The 16,523-nt window shown below is 36.0% G+C and overlaps 1 pseudogene; it reads right to left on the reverse strand.

Moving 5' to 3' along the window:
- Nucleotides 1-14,953: 14,953 nt before the first annotated feature.
- LOC138305642 (putative nuclease HARBI1) lies at nt 14,954-16,216 on the reverse strand (annotated as a pseudogene).
- Between the last annotated feature and the right edge of the window lie 307 nt (nt 16,217-16,523).

Consider the following 16,523-nt stretch of genomic DNA (forward strand, 5'->3'; position numbering starts at 1 on the left):
ATTGTAGACATCCTTTGGGTCGTATCCTTCACAGATCTTGGGAAGTTTATGTTTCCAGTCACTAACAACGTTTACATCCACATCACCACTTTCACCACTCATTGTCTTAAACACGATGTTGTGCCGATGAAGAAATGAATCCAACCAGCCATTGGAACCCTTGAACGTATCGATATCGAAGTCTTTGGCAAACTTGATGGCTTTCTCTCGCAACATGGGTCCGGAAACACAAATTGATCTTGACGTACAGTCCTGAAACCATTCCCAACACAGTTTGTTGATCTCCTCGTTGCCTGTCTTCCTCATCTTTCGACGACTATCTAGTGGCGCGTTGTTCTCGTAGTCATTCAGAACATATGCTTTTCTCTTTAAGATGCTTTGATCTGTGTCCGTCCAACACCAAGTTTCTCTGCCACAGCTCTAATACTCATGCCTTTCTCAGACAATCTGTAAAAAAACAAACAATACATTATTACAAACTCAAGCACACAAAAATCATTTTGATTCATTTAGCAAATTGGTTTATTAATTTGTATTGAATGATCGCAGCTATATTAAAAAAAACTCAAATTCTATGAAGATGAGAAAAAATATAAATGCATTACAAAAAATACTAATTTGGGCTGATTAGCCTCATTTAGTGAATTGGCCAATTATTTTTAATTGAATGACACGTTTAATTTAACATTATTTCCGCACTTTAATTAAGACAGATTAACCTATGATCAATTTCTGTAAACCTACCTAATAACGTCTATACGTTGTTCTAAGGACAGAGCCTTTCGTGTAGGTTTCGAACAAGCCATAATACATGTGTATCGTCTGTGTTCCCAATTAAAAAGTGGCACAAAATGAGAAAATCGATGTTTGGGATCGTTCAAATATTTCCATTTGGGGTTGACAATATCTTTTCGCCACTCATTGGTCCGTACATGTTATTGTTCTAGACACATTGTTAATGAGCCGAGTAAAGTGTCCACGCTGTCTTGAATCTCTGTTATTTCAGACAAAACAAATGTAAACACATGTAGTCGTGAACTGTCTGACATCAAAAAGTCGCTATACTAACAATGGTTCATACCCAACGAGTCCCGAAGGTGTATTTCAACAGATATAATGCAAACCCAAGAGTGTAACGAAATGTGACGTAAGGGAAATAACTCTAATTGGCTAACACAGAAGAACATTGCCAATATGGCTTCCTTTGTTGTTATACCGATGCACAGGTTCAAAATAAGATGTTCGCTGTTTGTATAATAGAATATTTACTGTCTTAAGGTTAAATTTAAGTGTCCGCTTTCTTCATAGAAAGTGTCCGCTATAGACATTCAATTCATTAAGTGATTTTCATTCAAATACGATGTCATTTCTTGTGTCCACTATACTGTATATTTATGTAGTCTAACTTCTACTGTACTGAAAGCTTACGGTTTTTGGTTTTTTTTTCGAGTGAAGGTACCGACGTTCGGAAAATTTATTTGTGTCCGTTATATGGAAATTTTACCGACTTACGGACTAAATTAAGTGTCCGCTGTCCGCATTGAGGTGTCCGCTATATACATGACATTTATATAGTGATTTTCGTTGGGGATTCCTAGCACTGTCCGTTATGGACAGGTGTCCGCTATTGCAGGTTTGGCTGTAAATAGCTGTGGTATTATGTGATTTAAATACTTATTACCAGGTACTCCTGTTAATTCTTTTGAGAAAAAACCCCAACAAACTACAAGACATTCTATTGGAGCTGCAGTGCATGTGACTGGGTGCATGGTTAAGATATGACAAAATACAACAAGACACTCAATGTCACAGAGTTTGAATCCCATTTGTGGCAGTTTTCCTGTATTAATGCTGGGTTTTTTTTCTCTAGGTACTCCAGATTTCTTCGATCCTGGCAATTTAACATGCTAATCAAACCACACCAAGCAAAAAAGTATCTGTTTTCTTTTTCACACTCACTAAAAACATCCTAACCAAAGATCTAGAGTCAGAATTCATTATTAGAATAAAAAAGTTGTTTTATTCCTAATGACTTCCTACTTTTCTTGCATCAAGATACAATTGAACCCTGGTATAATGAAATCCTCACCAGAGAATGGAGTACAAATTGTAGCTAACACATGTGTATGTACATTCTGTACATGGAAATCATTCCAATATGATTTGAAACAATTAAAACAGTTTAGCATCAGCATTTCTTTCAATATTTGATATATAGATGTTTCAACATTTGAGATATAGATGTTGATTATTGTAAATTCTGCCTTAGCACAATCTCTGTATAAAGACCACCTGCTTATAATTTTAAACCACTTTTAAGTGTCTAAAATGGATGTTTATAACACAATTTGGTCTGTGTATAAAGTATAAAGATCTATATTATAGATAAGTTTGACTATAGTTATCAAATGCACACAAAAACACAGTATATCAGATGTGTCCTCTAGTAAATAGATTACTTTCACATTTAAAAATTTTGAGGCAGAGTGGTCAAGGTGTTCCAACAGTACCACTACCCCTTCACCTCTGGGTTTCAAGTTTGAACCCTAATAGGAAAGCTACCAAAGTACTGATCATCGGTTTATTGATTTTCTCTGGATAATTCAGCTTCCTCCAACTAAACATGGTGCAAGGTACAATTTAATAGGCAGTAAAGATCTTTGCAAATACTCACATAGGGTAAGAGAAAAAGAATCGTTCACTCTCTTTTGGTGAGAGGAGATCTCGACCCTCGGGATAAGATTTTTATACTTTTTGTTTGACAACTTAAGAATTTTACTCCTTGGTTTGTTTTCCTGTCTCAGCCCAAAGGGGTTTTGTGATTTTATTACTTTTTAATATTCAACCTATATATTGTTTGTGTGATATATTGGTTCTTTGGTAGTATGCGTTAACGTTGGAAAAATAATACTGTATTATAAGTCCTAGGCCAATCAAATATTACCTAAAGATCCTTGGAGAGTCTCAAAAGAGTGTCCTCTACCAGATGTGAGGGAAACTTCTATAGGTAGGGTCTTTAAGTCCAAAATCATATCTAATCATCTTATGAGGTTTTGAAATATTAAGTTTGGGGAGTCTAATTGATACATACCAGTCGTCAGTGTTCGCTTATTTATATATACCTTTTACGGTAATATTGGAAAATATACAGAAAAAACATGGTTATAATTAACCTCTGGAGAACAACAAAACAACCTTGTTATACAAATATACTTTCAGTAGTTTGTTATATGCACACGGCGGTGGCCGACTGGTTAAGATGTCTCTGACTTAATACCACAAGCCCTTCACTACTGGGTCACGAGTTCGAATCCAGGTAATGCCAGGTACAGGCCGCTGGTCAGTGGCTTTTCTTCGGGTACTCCTGCTTTTCTCCACCAACAAACCTGGCACATCCTAACATGACCCTGACTGTTAATAGGAGGTTGAAACCCAAACCACATGTGGAGTGTTGTAAATTAATTGTTTATGGAACACTAAATAGATAGGGAGGAGCTGGGAATGTGACTGGGTGTTATGTTTTAAATGAAACCTGTAACTATATAAGGTATAATTTAAGCCATAGTTATAATTTATGATCAATTACAACATGTGGTCATATATAATCCTTAAATGAATGAGTGGCATCTTCCAGTTATAGGAAATAAAAGAAGTGTGGAAAGGGTACTTGCGTGTCCACAAATAGATTCATATTCATATATATATGAATGGGCAGAAAAATTCAATCCATTTTCTGATTTTAAACCCATTTATCTTTATTTCTTCAGTTCACAAATTCAGATATCTGAATTAACAATATATATACTCTTAAATATCTTCATATAAAATACAGATATCTATATTTATTGCTATAAGTATATATTATACAAATATCTGTATTATATTACAGATATCTGTAAAATACAGAATTGTTACATTTCTAAATTCAAAGATATATTAATTTAAAATAAATTGAAGATATCTGTAATTGAAATAAAGATATCCGTATTCAATGGGTATAAATATATGCCATAGTACCTGACAATAAGAGTTATTTGATTAAAAGAATTGATGGTGGTCTACAAAGGATCCTTTTCATGTAGTGCATTCATGCTGATAGCTACTCGAGGGTTTACTATAGCTGACATTATATCCACCTCTGGACTATCTCATAGTTATAGCTGTTGAAGTTAAACATTACTACAAACTAGTAAACTTGTATCCATAGTATCCTAATAAATTTGGTATCCATCTACATGTATATAGGCCCTATGTTTCCTGTGTGTTCTAGGTCTCTACATAAAAATATTGACTGATTGGAGTTCGGTCTGCAATTATCTGCAGCCAAGGAGATGCAAATGAATTTCACAGGTGACATGACAAAACTATAAAACATAAAGAAACGTTTGTATGGTCACTTTAATGTCCTCAATTTCAAATCGATGAATAGTTAATCAAATACGCGTATTATATCAATTTCACACAGACATCTTCCCATGATATGAATAACAATGACGGCGGCTGCAAAGTCTCCTAACTTAACAACGAATACTAACAGTTAGGCCTAACTCAGAAAAATACAAATGAATGACAATGCATTCAAAATAACTTGAAATCTAACAATAACGAGTATCTCACCAATCCTGCTCTGGTAGATTTTCTATCTCAGCATGCTGGCAACTGATCATTAAAGAAAATGACAGGAATTTCGCCCTTGTTTCAGTTTGCGTATCCTTATCAAACTTACTGAGCTGTGCTTTCGCCACTGTAAACATTCGCAGCCATATTTCTCTATTCGGAGGTTTTTCGAACTATGTCGTGATTCACGGCATGGCGGCTTCGGCACACACTCCCGAGGTGTTATATTTCCGAAGATTACCGGAAATTTCTCCGAGGGGATCCGATTGTGTGAGGAAGGCTCTGGGTTCTGTCCCCTAGCCGAGACACACCAAAGTCTTTATAAGTAGTAGTTTCTGCTCCTCCTTAGCGCTCAGCATACAGGGAGTGGGACGACTGGTTCGCCCGTTGTCAGTATAATGTGACCGGCGGGGCGTGTTGCTTGGTGTCTTCGGCGGCATGCTTCAGTGATATAGCACTATAAAAAGGGCAACAGTTCCACTATACAAGAAGACACAACACGAATATACCGCAGTCTCCCAAAACACGCACCTCGCACAACAAACACGCAACACACTGCATACATGGGAGGCCGTCCTTACATGACCATAGCTGTTAATAGGACGTTAATAAATCAAACAAAATACAAAATATAATGATAATATATATCTATATATGTACGAGCAACTTGAAGTGACAAATAAACTTATATTGTCGTGTAATGTACGGTAGCCTTATGAAGACTTGCTAAAGTCCGATGTTTTGCATGGAGTTTTCTTGATGTTAGCGTTCTTATGAATTCAAAAGAAATTTGAATGTTATAAGTAACCAAATAATGTACCTTTTACTTGGCAAAAGTATATGACCATTATTTATTATAAGTCAAAAGTAGGCAAAGCAAAACTCATGATAAAAAGTTCTGCACGATAATATTTCGCCAAACAGATACTGTTAGGCTTACGAAGACTTGCTAAAGTCCGAAACATTACATGAAGTTTTCTTGATGTTAACGGCTAGCGTTCTTGTGAACGTAATGGAATAATGTACCTTTTATTTGGCAAAAGTATATGGCCATAATTTATTATTGAAACGTCGTCAAAGCAACCCATTTTAGTTTTCTAAAAAGGAAACCAAAACATATCCGGAAGTGGTAATATTTCTTATAGTATATTTTTTCCGAAAATATTTCTAAATGTTAGGTGGATATTAAGATACTGATATTTTTACTTACTTTTTTGTCCCTGCAGGTAGGGCGTTAGAATTGTACCTGCTGCCCCTATTGCATGATCGTAAAAGGCGACTAGGATCTCAGCGGCGTAGCTAGGTCTGGATAGGTCTGCATGCATGGGGGTGCAGGGGGCTTTTGCCCCCTTCTCATGATCCAGGGGCGGAGCCCCGTCCGCCCCCCATAAGCTGACGGGAAATTGTTACAATGTAGTAACCATTTTACTTCTATGGTAACTTTTAATTATTGTATATACCAATGGTAAATGGAGGTCACGATATTTAGGTGATAACCATGCAAAACTATACACAAAATTAGAACAGTGGTGATTTTTAGCCCACCATCATCAGATGGTGGGCTATTCAAATCGCCTTTCGTCCGTGGTTCGTCGTCCGTCCGTCCGTCCTTCCGTCTGTCCTTCCGTCCGTCCGTCCGTTAACAATTCTTGTTACCGCTATTTCTCAGAAAGTACTGAAGGGATCTTTCTCAAATTTCATATGTCGGTTCCCTTAGGACCCTCGTTGTGCATATTGCATTTTGGGACCGATCGGTCAACAAGATGGCCGACAGACAGCCATCTTTGTTTTTGATAGTTAAAGTTTGTTACCGCTATTTCTCAAAAAGTGCTGAAGGGATCTTTCTCAAATTTCATATACAGGTTTCCCTATGACCCTAGTTGTGCATATCACATTTTGGGACCGATCAATGAACAAGATGGCGGAGAGGCGGCCATCTTGGATTTTGATAGTTAAAGTTTGTTACCGCTATTTCTCAAAAAGTATTGAAGGGATCTTTCTCAAATTTCATATATAGGTTCCCCTAGGGCCCTAGTTGTGCATGTTGCATTTTGGGACCGATCGGTGAACAAGATGGCCGACAGGCGGCCATCTTGTAATTTGATAGTTAAAGTTTGTTACCGCTATTTCTCAAAAAGTACTGAAGGGATCTTTCTCAAATTTCATATATAGGTTCCCCTAGGGACCTAGTTGTGCATGTTGCATTTTGGGACCGATCGGTGAACAAAATGGCCGCCAGGCAGCCATCTTGGATTTTGATAGTAAAAGTTTGTTACCGCTATTTCTCAAAAAGTACTGAAGGGATCTTTCTCAAATTTCATATATAGGTTCCCCTAGGGCCCTAGTTGTGCATGTTGCATTTTGGTACCGATCGATCGTTGAACAAGATGGCCGATAGGCGGTCAACTTGGATTTTGATAGTTAAAGTTTGTTACTGCTATTTCTCAAAAAGTACATAAGGGATCTTTCTCAAATCTCATATGTCGGTTCCCCTAGGACCCTTGTTGTGCATATTGCATTTTGGGACAGACTGGTCAACAAGATGGTCGACAGGCGGCCATCTTTGTTTTTGATAGTTAAAGTTTGTTACCGCTATTTCTCAAAAAGTGCTGAAGGGATCTTTCTCAAATTTCATATACAGGTTTCCCTAGGACCCTAGTTGTGCATATCACATTTTGGGACCGATCAATGAACAAGATGGCGGAGAGGCGGCCATCTTGGATTTTGATAGTTAAAGTTTGTTACCGCTATTTCTCAAAAAGTATTGAAGGGATCTTTCTCAAATTTCATATATAGGTTCCCCTAGGGCCCTAGTTGTGCATGTTGCATTTTGGGACCGATCGGTGAACAAGATGGCCGACAGGCGGCCATCTTGTAATTTGATAGTTAAAGTTTGTTACTGCTATTTCTCAAAAAGTACATAAGGGATCTTTCTCAAATCTCATATGTCGGTTCCCCTAGGACCCTTGTTGTGCATATTGCATTTTGGGACAGACTGGTCAACAAGATGGTCGACAGGCGGCCATCTTGGATTTTAATGGTTAAAGTTTGTTACCACTATTTCTCAAAAAGTGCTAAAGGGATATTTCTCAAATTTCATATACAGGTTCCCCTAGGACCCTAATTGTGCATATTGCGTTTTGGTACCGATCGGTGAACAAGATGGCCGACAGGCGGTCATCTTGGATTTTGATAGTTAAAGTTTGTTACTGCTATTTCTCAAAAAGTACTGAAGGGACCTATCTCAAATTTCATATGTCGGTTCCCCTAGGACCTTAGTTGTGCATATTGCATTTTGGGACCGACTGGTCAACAAGATGGTCGACAGGCGGCCATCTTGGATTTTAATGGTTAAAGTTTGTTACCACTATTTCTCAAAAAGTGCTAAAGGGATATTTCTCAAATTTCATATACAGGTTCCCCTAGGACCCTAATTGTGCATATTGCATTTTGGGACCGATCGGAAACAAGATGACCGACTGACGGCCATCTTGGATTTTGATAGTTAAAGTTTGTTATCAATATTTCTCAAAAAGTACTGAAGGGATCTTTCTCAAATTCCATGCATAGTTTCCCCTTGTACCCTAGTTGTGCATAGTACATTTAAGGACTGATCCATAATGCCTTTCGGCACTGATCGGTAAACAAGATGGCAAACCGGCCGCCATCTTAGATTTCATTGTTGAAGTTTGTTACCACTATGTCTTAGAAAGTACTATAGCGATCTGTTTCAAATTTTATATGTAGTGTATTTGAAAAAGTTTGAAAAGCAGGGAAAAGATCCCTCTTTCCATTGTCAGACATAGATCATTCTTTGGTGGGCGCCAAGATCCCTCTGGGATCTCTTGTGATCGTTAAGGTTTGATATCCCTATTTCTCAAAAAGTGCTGAAGGGATCTTTCTCAAATTTAATATGTAGGTTCCCCTAGGGCCCTTGTTGTGCATATTGCATTTTTGGACCAATCGGTGAATAAAATGGCCGCCAGGCCGCCATCTTGGATTTTGATAGTTAAAGTTTGTTATGGCTATTTCTCAGATAGTACTGAAGGGATCTGTCTCAAATTTCATATGTCGGTTCGCCTAGGGACCTAGTTGTGCATATTGCATTTTGGGACCGATCGGTCAACAAGATGGCTGCCAGGCAGCCATCTTGGATTTTGTTATTCAAAGTTTGTTATCGCTATTTCTCAGAAAGTACAGAAGGGATCTGTCTCAAAATTCATATGTAGGTTCCCCTAGGGCCCTAGTTGTGCATATTGCGATTTGGGACCGATCGGTCAACAAGATTGCTGCCAGGCAGCCATCTTGGATTTTTATATTCAAAGTTTGTAATCGCTTTTCTCAGAAAGTATTGAATGGATCTTTCTCAGATTTCACATGTAGGTTCCCCTAGGGCCTTAGTTGTGCATATTGTGATTTGGGACCGATTGATCAACAAGATGGCCGCCAAGGAGTCATCTTGGATTTTGATAGTTGAAGTTTGTTACCGCTATTTCACAAAAGGTACTGAAGCGATCTATCTCAAATTTTATATGTAGTGTGTTTGAAAAAGTTTAAAAAGTAGAGAAAAGATCCATCTTTCCTTTGTCAGATATAGATCATTCTTTGGTGGGCGCCAAGATCCCTCTGGGATCTCTTGTTTTATATACATATAATCGTACTATACTAGACTCCCCTGGCAAGTGCTCGAACAAAAAACACGGATTTTGGCTGTAAAAATTAAAATAGTAAGCAATGGGAGAATATTGTGTTATTTTAACTGATGAAAAACTAATGGCGAATATTTTAAACAAAATTAAAATTTAAGTTTACGTGTTGGTTTGTTCATGACAGTGAGTCAAAGACCACTGTCAAAATGGCGTAAATTGCGTAAGAAGGGACCAGTCCTCGACCACCTCAATAAAAAAATTAAACATTGTATTTATGACCTATTTTTCTACCTATTCTGTTCTATTTCTAACAATTACAACAACAAAAATTATTTTCTAAATCAACAATCTGTTCATATTCGACAAAAATAAAAGTCAACTATTTTGCGAGTAGACACCGGAAATCATGGATTAACATGCGTTTTAACGGGGCGGGAAGTGAACCAAAATTAAAAAATTCACTTTTGGCCAAGAACATGTTTCAATTACTATTTTAGTTGTTTTGCTATCATTTTAATATAGTTATATGTTTTTAGAATATTTCTAACTTTTCATGCGATGTTGTTTATTTTGGTATTCGTAAATTTTTACCGATTCAAAATCCACATTTGCTTTAGGGATTTTGGTGAAGAAGTCTGATATTGTCTTCTACAAGATTCAAACATAATCAAATTTAACAAATAAATGCACATGGTAACCGGAAATATATAGACTATTCTAATAAATTTCCAGAATGGTCAATCTTCAAGTCTTTCAAATGTGCACAAAGTTATGTTAGGCATACAGTTGGACATAATATATGTATTTATACGTAATTTATATTCTGCAGCGTTACGTGTATTCAAATGTTGTGGTTTTTTTCTGACTGTTTAAAAATGTAAGACACAACATGAATACACCGCAGACTCCCAAAACACGCACCTCGCACAACATACACGCAACACACCGCATACATGGGAGGCCGTCCTTACATGACCATAGCTGTTAATAGGACGTTAATTAATCAAACAAACAAAAAGATATGTTGGAAAGCGATATGTAATCGTTCTTATATTAGCAAATAATTGTAAATCACGAAGAAACATTATTATTAAGGAATTTTGAACATAACACAATGGTTACAATGATTGAGAAATACTTGTTTCTCGTATTTTCTGTTCCAATGCCACGGCTATAGTCAAATTAGCGACACTCACGTGCACTGTTGTGTACGTACGATGTAGGTGTGAGGGAACATGGATAATTTTATACAAAACACTTTAATATCCAAATTTGTGTAAAGACTGCTTGCCACTGAAATATTTTGCAAAAACAACAGGGATTTTACAAGAGCTTACCTGTGTTTCTATTTTTAAATGAACACTCCCGTATTTACAAAGGTGTACCAACTCTTCCTAATAAACCAAATTGCTATGTGTGTTTACGGTGAGAATAATTTGCAACTTTCTGAAACGAATTCTCTAAACAGTGGTAGTTTTCTAGTTGTAAATATATGTCACTTGCCATTGGTATGCTTCCCTTAGATTCTAAAAATCAGATTTCATTTCTGAATTATAGTGCAGAAAACTCGCCTCCATTTTGTAACATCTGACATCAGAAGTGTAGGGACTATATTAATAAAATTTGTATTTCAAATAATTTTTCAAGTAAAATATTGATAGCAGTATCTTTCAGATAGATTGATAAAAAAGCTGTTTCATTTTAATAATAATGCTGGTTCCTGATATATGGAGCTAGATTTTCACAAAAGAGGACACATTTTGCCATTGGTTTTGTTCATGGAGCATGATGCATAGGTTAATTACACATGTAGCATGTCCCTGACTGGTACAAGTATACAAGTAGAGCATTACACATGTAGCATGTCCCTGACTGGTACAAGTATACAAGTAGAGCTGGGGTCCTTGATGGGTTGAAGAAGAAGATAAAGAAGGGAAATCAGTGCCCTTATATATAGACGCAGACTACAGGTATTACTCGAAGTCATTCAAATACATTTCGCAGACTCATTATGACAGTTCATGCATAATTTTTACCCATATTTTGTGGATATGGATAAATCTGTAACCGACAAACAAACAAGAACTGTTTATAATACATGTTTGTACATGTATATTTTTCAGAATATTTCTGCGTTATGATTACTGTCGGCGTACATTCATGCTTCCTGTTGCTTGTACGACGTTGGTGCATTTTAGAGGAAAGATTCCAGCAAGGAGGTTGTGTGTATTGATTGTGCAAATGGCCACTGAATCAAGGTATATATTCATTTATATTATTGAAAATTGTACCATCTTGAATGCCTAGGCGAGTCTCATACTTTCTAGCATACTAGTATATGCATGAGTGTGTATAAAATATATAATTGAAGTGACATTTAATTTAATGGCATTTATTATTTCATAATTTTAATTAGTCAATACCCCACAAGGGGCAATAAGAGAAATAATGGAGCAAGAAGAGCTTCAGCGTTTGCAACAAGGTATCAAATCTAAGAGAAGTAGACTGTCTGCTTTTGTATGTTAAGATTAGCTGGAACACTGACACGTCAAATAGGGCCCGCTTTGTGTTGAAGAAATGGACACACGGATGGACGCACAGGCAGATGGACAACCGGATTAATTACTATAATCTAATAACAAGACTGAGTGAACTATCTCAAGAGACAAATATCTAGATAAATAGAGAACATAAACAGAAGATATTGATGTTTAATATTACTGATTAATTTTTAGTTATGGTATTTACATTTGCATATAGAGAAACAATGAATACATGTAACCTAATTATAACACTACTATAATTTCAATCATATGTATTTTGTAGATAAGGAGGCTTTTCGAAAGTTTTAAAAGAAGCATGTGAGCCTACTAACAAAACTGTTACCAAAGAATGATGTAGGCCAACAGAAGGCTCTTCACATGCCAGCAAAAGATCAACAGGGGTCATGATCATGGAAAGATCAACAGAAGTTAGGGAACGATCAACAAAGGTCATTGAGAGATCAACAGAGGTCAGAGAAAGATCAACAAAATCAGAGGAATCTGGTAGCAGAATAGATAAGCCAAGCCAAGGATTTTTGGCCAAAGGTGCAACACAATTTCTTATTGAAGTGTAATCTACAATCTCAAAACAGGTTGAGTCCGGAAGAATTACCAAAACGTTAATGTGGCAGTTAATATCACGGCAACTGTGTAAAAAAAGGGCTATGATTTTAGTAGTGGTGTGATGTCATGTCGGTGGAAGAGTCTGATAAGAGCCTACAAACTTATTTGAAACTGATTTAATTGTTTGTGTACTTGGTGTATATAATACTCCAGAGAATGACTTCAAAAAGCAGCACTGGTAGCTGATCTTTTCTTGTAGTATCAATTTGATTCATAACCTTTATGTATACTGCCTTCTGAGAATGACTTTCATAAAAGGAGAACTGTGATAGCTCATGTTAGATCTTTACAGTATTGATCCAAAACCTTACATCTGTCAAGGTAGACATACAGGTAATTGTATATTTCATGTAGTAATTTCTGTTTACATTCAAACATTTATTACATTTTTGTTTTAGTTGATTCAAATTTTTTTACATATATACATGTTTGTATCTGGAGTTAATGTTGGCTAATAATTAATAAATGATTGTTTTAGACAGCAACCAACTAAATAATTTTACATAGACCACAGTGTTAAACTTTGTTAACGTTTTGCACTGTATTATTAAAACAAAAGAATATTAGTTAGCTATTGTGTTCTATAATTAAAGTCTAGGTTCTAATTCTAATGCTTTTTTACCTATTCATTATCAAAGTTGATATTTTGAACCTAAATCTCAATATGAATTTCCAAATTCATATCATGGTTATCTAGGAATAATTACCTGTCAGAAAACATTTTTACTTTTGAAATTCATAATTAGCCAGCCAATCAGCGGCCGGGTTAAAATTCTATCCTGGGCTCAATCTTGTATACACAGGGGCCATTTCGAAGGTCTTTTTTATTTAGTTGGTTGATCCCTTTAGGAGGAGTATTTTGAACACTATTCAGTTGATATACTTTCTTGTTTCAGGTATGTTACGTATGTATGTTTGATTTATTTCAGATTAAGTTATTTTCAAATAATTTCAGATATTGACATGTAATCATTTCTGTTTAAAAAATTTTTTTATACAAAGACCTAATTTGTTTTCAATATTCTAAAGTGAATAGAATCATTTCATTGTGTTCTCTTCATTATACAGTTTAAAAACACCAACAACTTCTGACAATAAACATGTAGTATATATAGTCAAATAATTGGCTACCTGTACAAAGTTAGCATTTGTTGAGCTGTCGCTAAGTTACAACAATTTGTCATGTTCTTAAAGGTACCAAATTCTGCAAACGGAGATGTATACATGAACACATTCCTTACATGTTTAGGTTCTTGTCAGAATTTTTATGACAAACATCTGTTTGACTGTAAGTATAAAGTATACGTCCCAAGTAATATTGTAAAAAAGGACACAGCTTTTATACTAATTCCTGATTCTTTAATTGAACACTGCTAAATATATGATGACGAAAATGGATTCAACTATTCCACTTAACACCATGCAGCTGTAAAATAGTTCAACTAGCAACTAAGATAAGTTGGCAATCAGTTTAATATTTAACAAGATTTCTTGTGATTACCGCTCGGTCTTTGGCGGCATGCGTCAGTAATATAGCACTATAAAAAGGGCAACAGTTCCACTATACAAGAAGACACAACATGAACATACCACAGTCTCCCAAAACACGCACCTCGCACGACATACACGCAACACACCGCAAACACGGGAGACCGTCCTTACATGACCATAGCTGTTAATAGGACGTTAATTAATCAAACAAACAATTTTTATTGCTCCCTCAGCTTCACTCTCATAGACATAACCATACTGATGGTTGCCATCGTTACATTCATCTTGAGAGAGATAATCCTCAACACTATCTCCAGAAAGTTTACATACATTATGGAGAAAACAGCATGCCAGTATAATTTCAACAGCAGTTTTAACCTGATTTTGTGTTTAGAAGCTGAAGGCGTCTGAAACGTCCTTTGATGGTTGCCAGCGTTACCTTCATCTTGAGAGAGATAATCCTCAACATCATCTCCAGGAAGTATGCGTAACCCAAAAGCCCTCTCAATATTCATTCTGCTGGCAGAATGGTAGTTGTTATATCTGTTCTCAGAATTAGTTAGATGACCATTTTCCCTATAGGGATCAACCAACTAAATGAAAAAAGACCTTCGAAATGGCCCCTGTGTATACAAGATTGAGCCCAGGATAGAATTTTAACCCGGCCGCTGATTGGCTGGCTAATTATGAATTTCAAAAGTAAAAATGTTTTCTGACAGGTAATTATTCCTAGATAACCATAATATCAATTTGGAAATTCATATTGAGATTTAGGTTCAAAATATCAATTTTGATAATGAATAGGTAAAAACATTATAATTTCCGGATATTTTAGTGCAAAATGCGCCTGATTTCAATAAAGCTACCCTGGTTGGAGTTTGAGCAGAAGGACCCAAACTTTTTTTTCTATCTAGTGTTATATGAGAACCTAGACTTTAATTATAGAACACAATACCTAACTTATATTTCTTTGTTTTAATAATACAGTACAAAACTTTAACAAAGTTTAACACTGTGGTCTATGTAAAATCATTTAGTTGGTTGCTCTCTATAGGGAGTTAGAAGCCAGCGTCTGAGTGGATATGCTGCATCAGAAGCAATGTGATACTGCATGTTGCACATATGAAGACCATTATCCCAAAAGTCTCGAATTCCGCAAAACCGTGCATCGTGACAACTTCCCGGATAGCCAACAAATACATGGGAAAATTGCATGTTGTGTCTACACACATCCTGTACTTGTTAAGAATGAAATCCTTTTCGGTTAACGTAACGTTGGGGATGTGATTGGGGTTTACTTATAGGAATGTAAGTACTATCTAGAGCACCAAATATTCCTGGAAATCCATTTCGAATGGCAAATATGACTGATTCGGCCTGCATTTCATGGACAGTTGGCCACAAAATAAATTTATATTTCAGGTATTATTTGATTATAACCCTAGACACTTTGTTTCTGCAATCAATCACTATTGATTCTGATACACCAAAGCGATCTGAACTTTTCTTTATAATGTCTAAACCTCCAAAATACCATAAAGTTATCAACACTTGTTTTTCACTTGCAATAGGCTGGTGCCCACCAGTTCATGGATCTACTTGAAGTTCTGGTACGTCTTTAATATTGTCAACCAGTGCCAAGACGACATATCTGGACATCCTAAATATTCTCTTAAAGATGTATCCAGTGTATTTTAGCTCGCTTTCGTGGTCTACAATATAGATATCCATAAGTAATATGTCTTAAAAAACACTTTAAATTGTCATGGATATATATGACATTATTATCGAAAACCAATTCTGAAATTAACTTTTTTCCTATTTGATCTTGGAATTGAGCCTGTATTTATCAGAGACATATATGTCTGTATTTATATAATACTGAAGATATACATAGCTGAACTGGGCTAGGGTTACAGCCATGGGGCAAATGCGCTTGAACCTGGTAATTAATTTAACAACCATAGTTAAAATCCACTACACACGAAATAAGTTAAATATGTTATCAACACTGAATATGACAAAACAACAATTTTACTGACGACGTCGAAATCAAAGTTGTTATGTGTGATGGTGCTAGACGTAGAAAATACAGATTCTGATCTGTTGAAGAAATGTTATGACAAAATCCTGATCGTTGTCGTCCTTGTCATCAATTAAGTCTATTACTGTCATCAGCATTGCTATGTCCGCCATATTGGTGTACCTACTTCCTGTCCATTTACGCTCGGGACGTCTTGTTGTGCGGAACACTTCGGAACAGTTCAGAACACCCCACCCAAGCAGCATCATTGTTTTTGTTTTTCATAATATATGCCATATCATACTCCAAATCGTAGGGAAATGTATGAGAAGTACACTGGTGACCATATAGATAGTTTTGTCTATAAAGTTATTTACAATCCAATCCGATATTGTAACTAAAAATAGACAAAACAAACGCTATTTTCAATTTCTGTTATTTATATTAGAATACAATAATGACGTAGGAATCTAGTGTATACAGGGTGTGAAATTCCCTGTGAAGGTCAAATAAGTTCAATTTTGATATTTGAAATAGATATCGCATAGGTCAAAATAGAGACAGTCTTTACTGTGT

Source organism: Argopecten irradians, chromosome 13 (assembly GCF_041381155.1).
Source record: "Argopecten irradians isolate NY chromosome 13, Ai_NY, whole genome shotgun sequence".
Lineage (NCBI taxonomy): Eukaryota > Metazoa > Mollusca > Bivalvia > Pectinida > Pectinidae > Argopecten > Argopecten irradians.